Raw genomic sequence first — 13,285 nt, forward strand, 5'->3', positions numbered from 1 at the left:
GCTGCCCCTGCACTGCTGGGGGGTGGGGGTGGTGGGAGACATGAGTGGAGGCCTGGTGGAGGCTGCCCCTGCACTGCTGGCGGGTCGGGGTGGTGGGAGACATGGGTGGGGGCCTGTTGGAGTGTGCCCCTGGTGGCTGGGGGGTGGGGGTGGTGGTAGACATGAGTGGGGGCCTGGTGGAGGCTGCCCCTGCACTGCTGGGGGGTGGGGGTGGTGGGAGACATGAGTGGGGGCCTGGTGGAGGCTGCCCCTGCACTGCTGGGGGGTGGGGGTGGTGGGAGACATGAGTGGGGGCCTGGTGGAGGGTGCCCCTGGATGCTGGGGTTGGGGGTGGTGGGAGACATGAGTGGGGGCCTGGTGGAGGGTGCCCCTGCACTGCTGGGGGGTGGGGGTGGTGGGAGACATGGGTGGGGGCCTGGTGGAGGCTGCCCCTGCACTGCTGGGGGGTGGGGGTGGTGGGAGACATGGGTGGGGGCCTGGTGGAGGGTGCCCCTGGTTGTTGGGGGGAGGGGGTGGTGGGAGACATGGGTGGGGGCCTGGTGGAGGCTGCCCCTGGTGGCGTGGGGGTGGGGGTGATAGGGGACATGAGTGGGGGCCTGGTGGAGGCTGCCGCTGGTGGCTGGGGGGTGGGGGTGGTGGGAGACATGAGTGGGGGCCTGGTGGAGGCTGCCCCTGCACTGCTGGGGGGTGGGGGTGGTGGGAGACATGAGTGGGGGCCTGGTGGAGGGTGCCCCTGGTGGCTGGGGGGCGGGGGTGGTGGTAGACATGAGTGGGGGCCTGGTGGAGGCTGCCCCTGCACTGCTGGGGGGTGGGGGTGGTGGGAGACATGAGTGGGGGCCTGGTGGAGGGTGCCCCTGGTGGCTGGGGGGTGGGGGTGGTGGGAGACATGGGTGGGGGCCTGGTGGAGGCTGCCCCTGCACTGCTGGGGGGTGGGGGTGGTGGGAGACATGGGTGGGGGCCTGGTGGAGGGTGCCCCTGGTTGCTGGGGGGAGGGGGTGGTGGGAGACATGGGTGGGGGCCTGGTGGAGGCTGCCCCTGGTGGCGGGGGGGTGGGGGTGATAGGGGACATGAGTGGGGGCCTGGTGGAGGCTGCCGCTGGTGGCTGGGGGGTGCGGGTGGTGGGAGACATGAGTGGGGGCCTGGTGGAGGCTGCCCCTGCACTGCTGGGGGGTGGGGGTGGTGGGAGACATGAGTGGGGGCCTGGTGGAGGGTTCCCCTGGTGGCTGGGGGGTGGGGGTGGTGGTAGACATGAGTGGGGGCCTGGTGGAGGCTGCCCCTGCACTGCTGGGGGGTGGGGGTGGTGGGAGACATGAGTGGGGGCCTGGTGGAGGGTGCCCCTGGTGGCTGGGGGGTGGGGGTGTTGGGAGACATGAGTGGGGGCCTGGTGGAGGGTGCCCCTGGTGGCTGGGGGGTGGGGGTGGTGGTAGATATGAGTGGGGGCCTGGTGGAGGCTGCCCCTGCACTGCTGGGGGGTGGGGGTGGTGGGAGACATGAGTGGGGGCCTGGTGGAGGGGGCCCCTGCACTGCTGGGGGGTGGGGGTGGTGGGAGACATGAGTGGGGGCCTGGTGGAGGGTGCCCCTGGATGCTGGGGGGTGGGGGTGGTGGGAGACATGAGTGGGGGCCTGGTGGAGGGTGCCCCTGCACTGCTGGGGGGTGGGGGTGGTGGGAGACATGGGTGGGGGCCTGGTGGAGGCTGCCCCTGCACTGCTGGGGGGTGGGGGTGGTGGGAGACATGGGTGGGGGCCTGGTGGAGGGTGCCCCTGGTGGCTGGGGGGAAGGGGTGGTGGGAGACATGGGTGGGGGCCTGGTGGAGGCTGCCCCTGGTGGCGGGGGGGTGGGGGTGATAGGGGACATGAGTGGGGGCCTGGTGGAGGCTGCCCCTGGTGGCTGAGGGGGTGGGGGTGGTGGTAGACATGAGTTGGGGCCTGGTGGAGGGTGCCCCTGGTGGCTGGGGGGTGGGGGTGGTGGGAGACATGAATGGGGGCCTGGTGGAGGCTGCCCCTGCACTGCTGGGGGGTGGGGGTGGTGGGAGACATGAGTGGGGGCCTGGTGGAGGCTGCCCCTGGTGGCTGGGGGGTGGGGGTGGTGGTAGACATGAGTGGGGGCCTGGTGGAGGCTGCCCCTGCACTGCTGGGGGGTGGGGGTGGTGGGAGACATGAGTGGGGGCCTGGTGGAGGCTGCCCCTGCACTGCTGGGGGGTGGGGGTGGTGGGAGACATGGGTGGGGGCCTGTTGGAGGGTGCCCCTGGTGGCTGGGGGGTGGGGGTGGTGGTAGACATGAGTGGGGGCCTGGTGGAGGCTGCCCCTGCACTGCTGGGGGGTGGGGGTGGTGGGAGACATGAGTGGGGGCCTGGTGGAGGGTGCCCCTGGATGCTGGGGTTGGGGGTGGTGGGAGACATGAGTGGGGGCCTGGTGGAGGGTGCCCCTGCACTGCTGGGGGGTGGGGGTGGTGGGAGACATGGGTGGGGGCCTGGTGGAGGCTGCCCCTGCACTGCTGGGGGGTGGGGGTGGTGGGAGACATGGGTGGGGGCCTGGTGGAGGGTGCCCCTGGTTGCTGGGGGGTGGGGGTGTTGGGAGACATGAGTGGGGGCCTGGTGGAGGGTGCCCCTGGTGGCTGGGGGGTGGGGGTGGTGGTAGACATGAGTGGGGGCCTGGTGGAGGCTGCCCCTGCACTGCTGGGGGGTGGGGGTGGTGGGAGACATGAGTGGGGGCCTGGTGGAGGGTGCCCCTGCACTGCTGGGGGGTGGGGGTGGTGGGAGACATGAGTGGGGGCCTGGTGGAGGGTGCCCCTGGATGCTGGGGGGTGGGGGTGGTGGGAGACATGAGTGGGGGCCTGGTGGAGGGTGCCCCTGCACTGCTGGGGGGTGGGGGTGGTGGGAGACATGGGTGGGGGCCTGGTGGAGGCTGCCCCTGCACTGCTGGGGGGTGGGGGTGGTGGGAGACATGGGTGGGGGCCTGGTGGAGGGTGCCCCTGGTGGCTGGGGGGAAGGGGTGGTGGGAGACATGGGTGGGGGCCTGGTGGAGGCTGCCCCTGGTGGCGGGGGGGTGGGGGTGATAGGGGACATGAGTGGGGGCCTGGTGGAGGCTGCCCCTGGTGGCTGAGGGGGTGGGGGTGGTGGTAGACATGAGTTGGGGCCTGGTGGAGGGTGCCCCTGGTGGCTGGGGGGTGGGGGTGGTGGGAGACATGAATGGGGGCCTGGTGGAGGCTGCCCCTGCACTGCTGGGGGGTGGGGGTGGTGGGAGACATGAGTGGGGGCCTGGTGGAGGCTGCCCCTGGTGGCTGGGGGGTGGGGGTGGTGGTAGACATGAGTGGGGGCCTGGTGGAGGCTGCCCCTGCACTGCTGGGGGGTGGGGGTGGTGGGAGACATGAGTGGGGGCCTGGTGGAGGCTGCCCCTGCACTGCTGGGGGGTGGGGGTGGTGGGAGACATGGGTGGGGGCCTGTTGGAGGGTGCCCCTGGTGGCTGGGGGGTGGGGGTGGTGGTAGACATGAGTGGGGGCCTGGTGGAGGCTGCCCCTGCACTGCTGGGGGGTGGGGGTGGTGGGAGACATGAGTGGGGGCCTGGTGGAGGGTGCCCCTGCACTGCTGGGGGGTGGGGGTGGTGGGAGACATGAGTGGGGGCCTGGTGGAGGGTGCCCCTGGATGCTGGGGTTGGGGGTGGTGGGAGACATGAGTGGGGGCCTGGTGGAGGGTGCCCCTGCACTGCTGGGGGGTGGGGGTGGTGGGAGACATGGGTGGGGGCCTGGTGGAGGCTGCCCCTGCACTGCTGGGGGGTGGGGGTGGTGGGAGACATGGGTGGGGGCCTGGTGGAGGGTGCCCCTGGTTGCTGGGGGGAGGGGGTGGTGGGAGACATGGGTGGGGGCCTGGTGGAGGCTGCCCCTGGTGGCGGGGGGGTGGGGGTGATAGGGGACATGAGTGGGGGCCTGGTGGAGGCTGCCGCTGGTGGCTGGGGGGTGGGGGTGGTGGGAGACATGAGTGGGGGCCTGGTGGAGGCTGCCCCTGCACTGCTGGGGGGTGGGGGTGGTGGGAGACATGAGTGGGGGCCTGGTGGAGGGTGCCCCTGGTGGCTGGGGGGTGGGGGTGGTGGTAGACATGAGTGGGGGCCTGGTGGAGGCTGCCCCTGCACTGCTGGGGGGTGGGGGTGGTGGGAGACATGAGTGGGGGCCTGGTGGAGGGTGCCCCTGGTGGCTGGGGGGTGGGGGTGGTGGGAGACATGGGTGGGGGCCTGGTGGAGGCTGCCCCTGCACTGCTGGGGGGTGGGGGTGGTGGGAGACATGGATGGGGGCCTGGTGGAGGGTGCCCCTGGTTGCTGGGGGGAGGGGGTGGTGGGAGACATGGGTGGGGGCCTGGTGGAGGCTGCCCCTGGTGGCGGGGGGTGGGGGTGATAGGGGACATGAGTGGGGGCCTGGTGGAGGCTGCCGCTGGTGGCTGGGGGGTGGGGGTGGTGGGAGACATGAGTGGGGGCCTGGTGGAGGCTGCCCCTGCACTGCTGGGGGGTGGGGGTGGTGGGAGACATGAGTGGGGGCCTGGTGGAGGGTGCCCCTGGTGGCTGGGGGGTGGGGGTGGTGGTAGACATGAGTGGGGGCCTGGTGGAGGCTGCCCCTGCACTGCTGGGGGGTGGGGGTGGTGGGAGACATGAGTGGGGGCCTGGTGGAGGGTGCCCCTGGTGGCTGGAGGGTGGGGGTGGTGGGAGACATGAGTCGGGGCCTGGTGGAGGGTGCCCCTGGTGGCTGGGGGGTGGGGGTGGTGGTAGACATGAGTGGGGGCCTGGTGGAGGCTGCCCCTGCACTGCTGGGGGGTGGGGGTGGTGGGAGACATGAGTGGGGGCCTGGTGGAGGGTGCCCCTGGTGGCTGGGGGTGGGAGTGGTGGGAGACATGAGTGGGGGCCTGGTGGAGGGTGCACCTGGATGCTGGGGGGTGGGGGTGGTGGGAGACATGAGTGGGGGCCTGGTGGAGGGTGCCCCTGCACTGCTGGGGGGTGGGGGTGGTGGGAGACATGGGTGGGGGCCTGGTGGAGGCTGCCCCTGCACTGCTGGGGGGTGGGGGTGCAGGGGGACATGAGCAGGTGTGCAGGGTAGTCCCCTGTTTTGTGGGCTGCCTGCAGGGGCCGTGGAGAGTGTACAGGGAACACCTGTGAGGACCCACCAGCCTAATCGCGTGTGTGTAACTTCCCATGCACCCCTGTAATACACGTACCAAGCCAAATCGCGTGTGATAATTCCCGCGCACCCCTGTAATACACGTACCTGGCCAAATCGCATGTGAGAATTCCCGCGCACCCCTGTAATACACGTACCCAGCCGAATGGCGTGTAAAACTTCCCGTGTACCCCTGTAATACACGTACCCAGCCAAATCGCGTGTGATAATTCCCGCGTACCCCTGTAATACACGTACCCTGGCTAATCGCGTGTATAACTTCACGCGTACCCCTGATATGCACGTTACCCGCTTTGCGTTCCTTGTTTGGTAGCCCTGTAAACTGGTGCAGGGTAAGTGCAGCCCTTTGCGATGATTTTGCGATTTTGATGGCTTTTCCTTGCGCGAGGGCGTTCTTGGGGGCGTTACTGGCGCTGCTGCAGGGTCGCTGCGATACTCTGCGCCACGGCTGGTTTGGAAGCCTGAAATCCATGAATACGCTGTGCGCGGAAATCGGTTTTAGCGCACGTGCCTGGCGCAGACAATCGCACGCGGACACTCTGCGCCAGCCGCTTGCGACACTTTTCTGCGAAATTCTATGAATTACCCTGTTGGTTTGGTACTTTAGCAGATGTGCTTTTAAACGTTGCTATTTCTTTTTTGTATGTGTGTGTTAGAAGTGTGTTTTGCTATTGTTCGCTAAAGTTACAGAATTTTCTAAATCATCTTCACTTCCAAAATATTTACTTCAGATGTGTTCTATTTGTTGAAGGAGTTCTTAGGTTGTTCCATGTAGGAAAATGTTATTAAAATGTTGCAGTTGTAAAACAGGAGTTGTTGGATGTCTGTAGAGAAGATTGCATATAGTGAATGGTTTGTGCCTAACATTTGGATGTTGTGGAAGGTTCTTTTGCAAGCAGTTCCTGAAATACAGGCTCATGAATGTCCGTGCAGTCCATTATAATTGTGTCTTTCGCTTTCACATAGTGATTGAGGAATTGGCATAAAGATTGTAAGGATTTTTGCCATACATTACACATTGAGCTACATGGCTATTTGTAGACTGGACAGAGTGGTTGGGTGAAAGGAACAGTTGATTTAAAGTTTGTTTGGGGATGTGCTTTCGATAAGTGTTTCTTGTGTCATAATGGTGATTTCTACCATTTCATACCCTCGGCCATTACAATATATGGCAATTGGGGTTTTCTGTTCTTGTTTAAAAGCCTCTTCATTGAAACATGGTTCTGTGCTGCTTGTGTGAATCCATTCGCCTTCACAGAAGTTTGAAAAGATATCTATGTAGACATTGCACATGTTTATAAGTACTTTTTGTAATTTCCTGATTCATTTTGTTAGCAGTTTCATTCTGTTTACAATTAATATAAACCATTTTCTTTTCAGCAGAATTGTGCTGTCAATTAGAGCTTCGAGGATTAGCCTTCTGTAGTTATTTTTATGGGTAGAGCGTGACTTCTCAGCTGTCTTCATAAGATTGTGAAGTACTCTCCGGTGGACATTTTTTTATAAAATGTATTTTTGAGAATCCTTCACTGTGGCTACATTAACATTGTTATATATAGTGGTATGGTCATTAGCAGTTTTCTTCTTCTTTATACATTTCTTTTTGTTTTGTTTTTTCAAAAAGGGGCCATATTTTTTTTTTAGTGGTTGCTGATTTCGTTTTGTTGATTGATTATATTAGCAGTTTTTTTCAATGTTTGTTATAAAATCTGCTGGAGGTGGATGAGTATTTGGCACACTTTTATTTTTATTGGCTCTATTCTTTCTTTGTTTTCTGAGTTGGTTTTTAGTAGCCATTATGTTCTGTCTGTTGGAAAGGAAAGGGTTGGTTTGAAAGTTTTGCAATATATACGCCTGTATTGTGAATGAGTGTGTGAATATGATGGCAGACATACATAGAGGGCAGTCTGATTGTGTAATGGGTTGATACTTGTGGTTGGGAAGGTTGTAAGAGTAGCTGTGTGTGTAGATGTGTGAAAGGCTTGGGTTAGTGCGTAAGACAGTGGTAGTGTCAATGAATAAGTGAGTACATTATGATGTTTTCAGGATAATAGTGGGTGTTATAATAATGGTGTTTAGGTGACCATAGAAAGAGTGTACATGTTGAGGTGTAGTGAGTAACAAATAATTGTTGTTTTGAAAGGAATTTTGTAGGCTACTATGTGGCTAAAAAATGCTGTATGAGTAACAGAAATAATACTGCTGCAGTAATGCACCTACTTTGTAGGATGTGAAGAGTAGTTTTGTTTATATTGTTGTCTTCCAGGAGGTTGCTGTTCATTGTAATTGGGAAAGAAGTAAATTAGTGGCTATATATTGTAGTGGTGAAGTAATTTTAGTATAAGTAGAAATTATTTATGAATGTAGGAGGAGTTGCAAAGAAGAATTAATAAAATGTTCTCTCATTATTAGAATGGTGGTAACCATGTCAATGCTGCAGATGGGTTGCCACGAGATTTCTAATCATTTTTTGGCACCTAGCTTCCCGGTGCCAGCAGGACATTACAAGTCCCTTTGGCCTGGAAAGTCAGATGCCGGAAACTGTTAGTCCCTATTCCCTTTGAGTCTCATAGGACTCTACGGGAATGGGTACACGGGAGCACTGGCTCCGTTGATAATGGGGCTTTTGGTCCCATGATAAGTATGCCTAAATGAGCTGCAGCAAGAAAGTGTGAAATTTTTATAGAATACAGAATAGAAAATGCTGAGTGTTTTAACAGCTGTCCTTTTTGGGAGACTGTACATGAAAGTTGAAAAATGGTTTTGTGGATTTATAGCAGCACTTTGTGGGACTTTTACATGGAAAACATTTGTACAACAATTGTAAGTGGCACTTGTGTGAAAGTTTACAATGTTCTCAGTGCATGCATACTTTCCAACGTGATGCATTCCAGTGTGTAGTTTCATATTAAATGATGGTTCTTTTGTTTGTATTGTGGGAGTTGTGGTGCACTTTTTCCATTAGAAAGGGTGCATTACAAGTCCCAGAATGCAGAGAAAAATATAGGAGCCAACAAGCACATACAGATTAGAAAGGGGAATGTTAGCAAGTATGCATGTGCATCAAAGTTAACACAATTGTACAAAATCGTTTCCACCACTAACACCTTGTTACTATTATAAACACAACCCCTTGTAAGCACTTAAAAATGGTGATTTCATCTTTGATGTCCTGGTTGTTAGTGTTAGCAGTGCACTGTGGTGGTGTGAGTTAGGTCGCTTACCTTACCATAACTGGCAAATTTCTGGGGGTTTTCGATTTTACTTGTAACCATAACATCCCTTTAAAAAAGTTTTTCCACTAAATTATTTTGGTTTTTATTAGTGCAACTTAACTATAACGTCCCTTTAACAACGTTTTTCACTGACTATATATATATGTATATATATATATTCAGTAAAAAAACTTTGTTAAAGGGACGTCATGGTTCAAAGTAAAACCACAAAACCCCTGAAATTCGCTAGTTCAAAGACATCACTGATGACATCACATGTCTGGCTCCCTCTTTTTTCCTTTAGTGATATATCTTAGCCAGTAATACTTAGAAACAAAAAAATCAAAAAGTACTATATTTGTAGACTTACACTTCAAATATGTTCTTACAGTAATTCATTTGGGGTTCACTCACAGCATATGAAACATATACATAGGGAGAATACACACTTGAAAGATACCAATGCTTTCTGTGTATGAAGACAATCAGTAAGGTTATGAACACTTTCTTATTGTTCTGCTGTTTTTTTATTACTGTACTTTCTCTGGATATGCTCATATTTCTATTCGCATTACTCTCTTTAGTGTGCAGTCACATCATGTGATAGGTATACATAGGGAAGTAGGTTTGAAGCAGAACAATCATTTCTGTGCATAAAGATAATCAGGTAGGTTATGAACAATTTCTGGTTCTACTGCCGCTTTTTTGCATACTTCACTTTCCCTATATATACTCATATTTGTATGTGTTTTTGTGTTTCTGTGTTTTGTATGTAATAATGAAATTATATAGGAAGTGGGTTTCATTAGCTACTTATAACATGTTGCACAGTGCACAAAACTCTAATAAGAAAGCATTTAGCATTTCACTATTTAACATGAGAAGATTATGAATATTGCACCTCCGTCATGCATGCTGCACACAATGCTTATGTTTATACATGAGTACATTATTATACTGTAAAGAACTTCATAATAGAATGCTATTTATATCAATGCATTGCTTAATGCACTACATAGGTCATGACATCTATTCCAATGATCCTTGACACTTTTTTGTCAACATTATAATAGGAATCCCTTGTACAGACTTTTCATGAAAAGTACATGCACATATGATGTCATCAGTGATGTCATCAATGACATTTGTGATATCATCTTTGATGTGCTGGGTGTTAGTCTTAGCAATGCACGTTGGTGGCACGAGTTATGGTTGCTTAGCTTATCTTAAATAGCGAATTTCAGGGGGTTTTCGGTTTTATTTTGAACCATAACGTCCCTTTAACAACATTTTTTTTTTACTGAATTTCATAGGTTTTTAGTAGTACAACTTAACCATAACGTCCCTTTAACAATGTTTTTTTTACTGAATTGCATAGGTTTTTAGTAGCGCAACGTAACCATAACCTCTGTTTATCAATTTCTTTTTTACTGAATACACATATACATAGTGTGAATTTGATAGATGTTTACTAGGATTCCCTTACTTTATATACATGTAACGTAGAACATACCAAACCCCCTGCTAGTGATTTTGATGTCCGCGGACTGTGCGTATTTCCACGGACGGACAAGGACAACAGCAACACTACCCAAAAACTAAGGGGGTATATTAGATTGTTCTATCTTGCTGTATACACACTGAACAAGTTCAAAAAGCAGCATATAAACATATTATATATAATAATAAATAAGAAGTGGAACCTATATATGTAATACATCAACCATCCATTTAAATACCTCATGTACTAAAATGGAATATACCAAAACAAAAAAGATATGCTTCCAACATGATTACATCACAGAAACTGCACAGCTAGGAGCTGCAGAAGACCTACACAACAGCGAGAACACAACTTACCAGAAACTAGTAAGTAAACTTAATTTTTCTTATATATTTCTAAACTTTCTGTATTAGGTACGCTAAAAGTAATATTTTCTTTTTACACAGAAATGTCCAGTACTTTGGAATGGCTTGAGGAACATTTCCCACGTGAGGAAATGTCTGAAGACAATGATACTAATGGTAGACACTTCTCTTTATAAACAAATTAATAATCATGAATTTATGTGCACTTAACATATATATATATATTTTTTTTAACAGACCATCCAAACATTGAAAATAATACACCAAAAGAGACATTAGAAAATGCTTTTGGAAAATGTTAATCTTTTGAAACATTTTGTGGAGGACCACATAAAAGAAAAAAATATATATCATTGTCCCACATGCACCTGTTCCACCTCTCCATGTCCCAGTCAACTATACCCAAACCCTCAACACCAAGAAAAAAGTTTTGATGAGACTTCCATCCCTTCATCCCCTCCCATCCATCCTCTCCAAACCGCTAATTCCCCTGTATTTGTGTCAGTTTCTGCTTCCCCCTCTCTTTCAAAAATGTTGTATCTGTATATAATAAAAACAAATATTATGTGTCTTTTAATTCAGCCCTTTGGGGGTCATTCTGAGGTTGGAGGTAAGGGAAAAAGGATGCAGGTAAAGTATTACCGTCATCGCTTGCCGCTACGGGCAATTCTGACCAATCAGACCGCTATTTACGGCACCGTAAAGTTCGATGCCGTAAAAAGTGGTCAAGGCGCGCGCACACGTCACACTATGCCGGCATTAGCAGCATGCCGTGAACAGGATAAGATCACAAGTGTCACGGACATGCAAATAACAGCCTCTTGAAGGCCGAAAAAGTGGTTACTGGCATGGAGTCAATACTGGCATCGCCGACCAGGCGTTAAGAATCCTGAGCAGTGTTTCCAAGAGCCACAGGTGCACACAATCAGCACAGGCAATGGAGTCAGGGCCAATACAAAAGGAACACACCCACACACCACACCCCCTCCCACACCAAGATGATACCAATAGTAGTAGCATTACTGGAGCTGGAGGCCTTGCTTGCAATGCCTCAACAACAACAACAGCCGTCACCACAGAGGAGACGCAGGAGGAGAAGGAGGGTGAGAAAGGCCCAGCTTGCCCCACTGGTGCAGCCATTGTTACCACTCCGGCAGCCCCCAATCCCTCGCATCAGAGCCACCCCTTCAACCTAACACATGAGCAGATCCACACCCTGTACCAGTTTGACCGTGACACCATCACCACCATAGTGGACCTGATACACAACGACATAGTGAGCCTCATAGAAATACGCACCGCCATCCCCTCTCTACCAGCACACAGTGGGGCATATGTGGGGCACAGTAGGGCACATGCATGGCATATGACAACCTTTATTTTCCCGGATACTGAACCAAGTGCTGGATGCCCTCCTCAAGCACACAAGGGACTACATATCCCTACCACGGACTCCCCAGGAGATATTCAATACAAAAGTTGCCTTCCATGCACTGGCAGGCATGCCAAATTGTGTAGGTGCCCTCAACTTCACCCACGTCGAGTTGGTTGTCCCGCATGCCATGGAGGTGGTGTATCGCAACTGCAAGCAATACCACTCCATCAATGTGCAGGTGGTATGCAAAACCTGCAAGATCATCACACATTGCTGTGCCTGATATCCAGGATCAACTCATGACTCTTTGGTACTCCGGAACGCCACGCTATCATGCTGGGTGGGAATGGGGGGATGCATACTCCACCTGGGTGGGAATTGGGGGATGCATACTCCACCTGGGTGGGAATGTTGACATCAGTGCACGATATGCACATCACCGAACCCTGTGCCCAAAGCAACTGAAATGGTACATGACAACCAAATCCCATAGTGATGAAGTAAGGCCGACACCTATTACTACATGACTAAAAGGTAACCAGCCCACATCCCACAACACATGCAAAACTCATCAGCAGCCCTCACACACCGTAAGGTCATCCTGCACCATGCACTGCATATACGCTATGTTGCTGACTCCTGCATTTCACCACACAGGAGAGTTATCCCTACCCATGCATTGAACTGAGTCGACCTGGGATACCACAGTGTGTCACTGGTTCGGCACACCCATAGGAGTGCTGCATGTCACCATGGAATTGATCAGTGCAGAATGCCCATTATAGAACTGACTACAGCCAAAGCTCCCTACTACCAAATTCCACAGAACACTACTCATCACTGATTTTACACCAACACTTCTGTATGCATATACGATGCACGTGCAACAAGATGCCAGTGCACACCATGACCCATCTTGAAGATGAAACCCACACCACTAGTCCATTGCACAGGGCACATAGCGGGGCCAGAAATGGGGTCAATGCATCCAGGGACATGTGCGTGTGGGCACAAATTACCTGCTTCCATGTGAGACTAGTGTAGTTGTCCTACATGAATGTGCGAACACTTACCTTCATTCCACTCTCATGCAGGTGATGGTGGCTATCCCTTGAAGCCGTGGCTCATGACCCCTGTCTGAAACCCACAGAACAGGCATGAGGAGGACTACAATTGTTCCCATACCCGTACACGTGTGGTGATAGAGCAGACCTTTGGCCTGTTGAAGGCCCGATTTCGCTGCCTAAGACGGTCGGGTGGGGCTCTGGGGCTCTCCTCTACAGCCATGAGAAGGTGGCCAAGATCACCATGGCATGTGTAATGCTGCACAATATGTGCATCCCTCGGAACGTGCCTCTGACCCCTGACATGGAACTGCTACCACCTGATGATGATGAAGCGGAGGAGGAAGATGTGGCAGGACATCATCACAGTGCCGATGCACAGGAGGGACGTGCCGTGCGGCAGTCATTGATTGCACAACATTTCTGACACACATGTCAGCAGAGGGTGACATAATCTTAGGACATAGGGACTCTGTGTGTGGGGATACATGTACACTATGCACTGTGCAATAATTGATGACACATGTGCAATGATGAATGTCCACTCTGGTTATTTTTTTGTTAAACAACCGGTGTATTGAAAGTGAAAATATCAATGTGAAAA

The sequence above is a fragment of the Ambystoma mexicanum genome, chromosome 2q, assembly GCF_040938575.1.
Source record: "Ambystoma mexicanum isolate Mex_15411 chromosome 2q, UKY_AmexF1_1, whole genome shotgun sequence".
Taxonomy (NCBI): Eukaryota; Metazoa; Chordata; class Amphibia; order Caudata; family Ambystomatidae; genus Ambystoma; species Ambystoma mexicanum.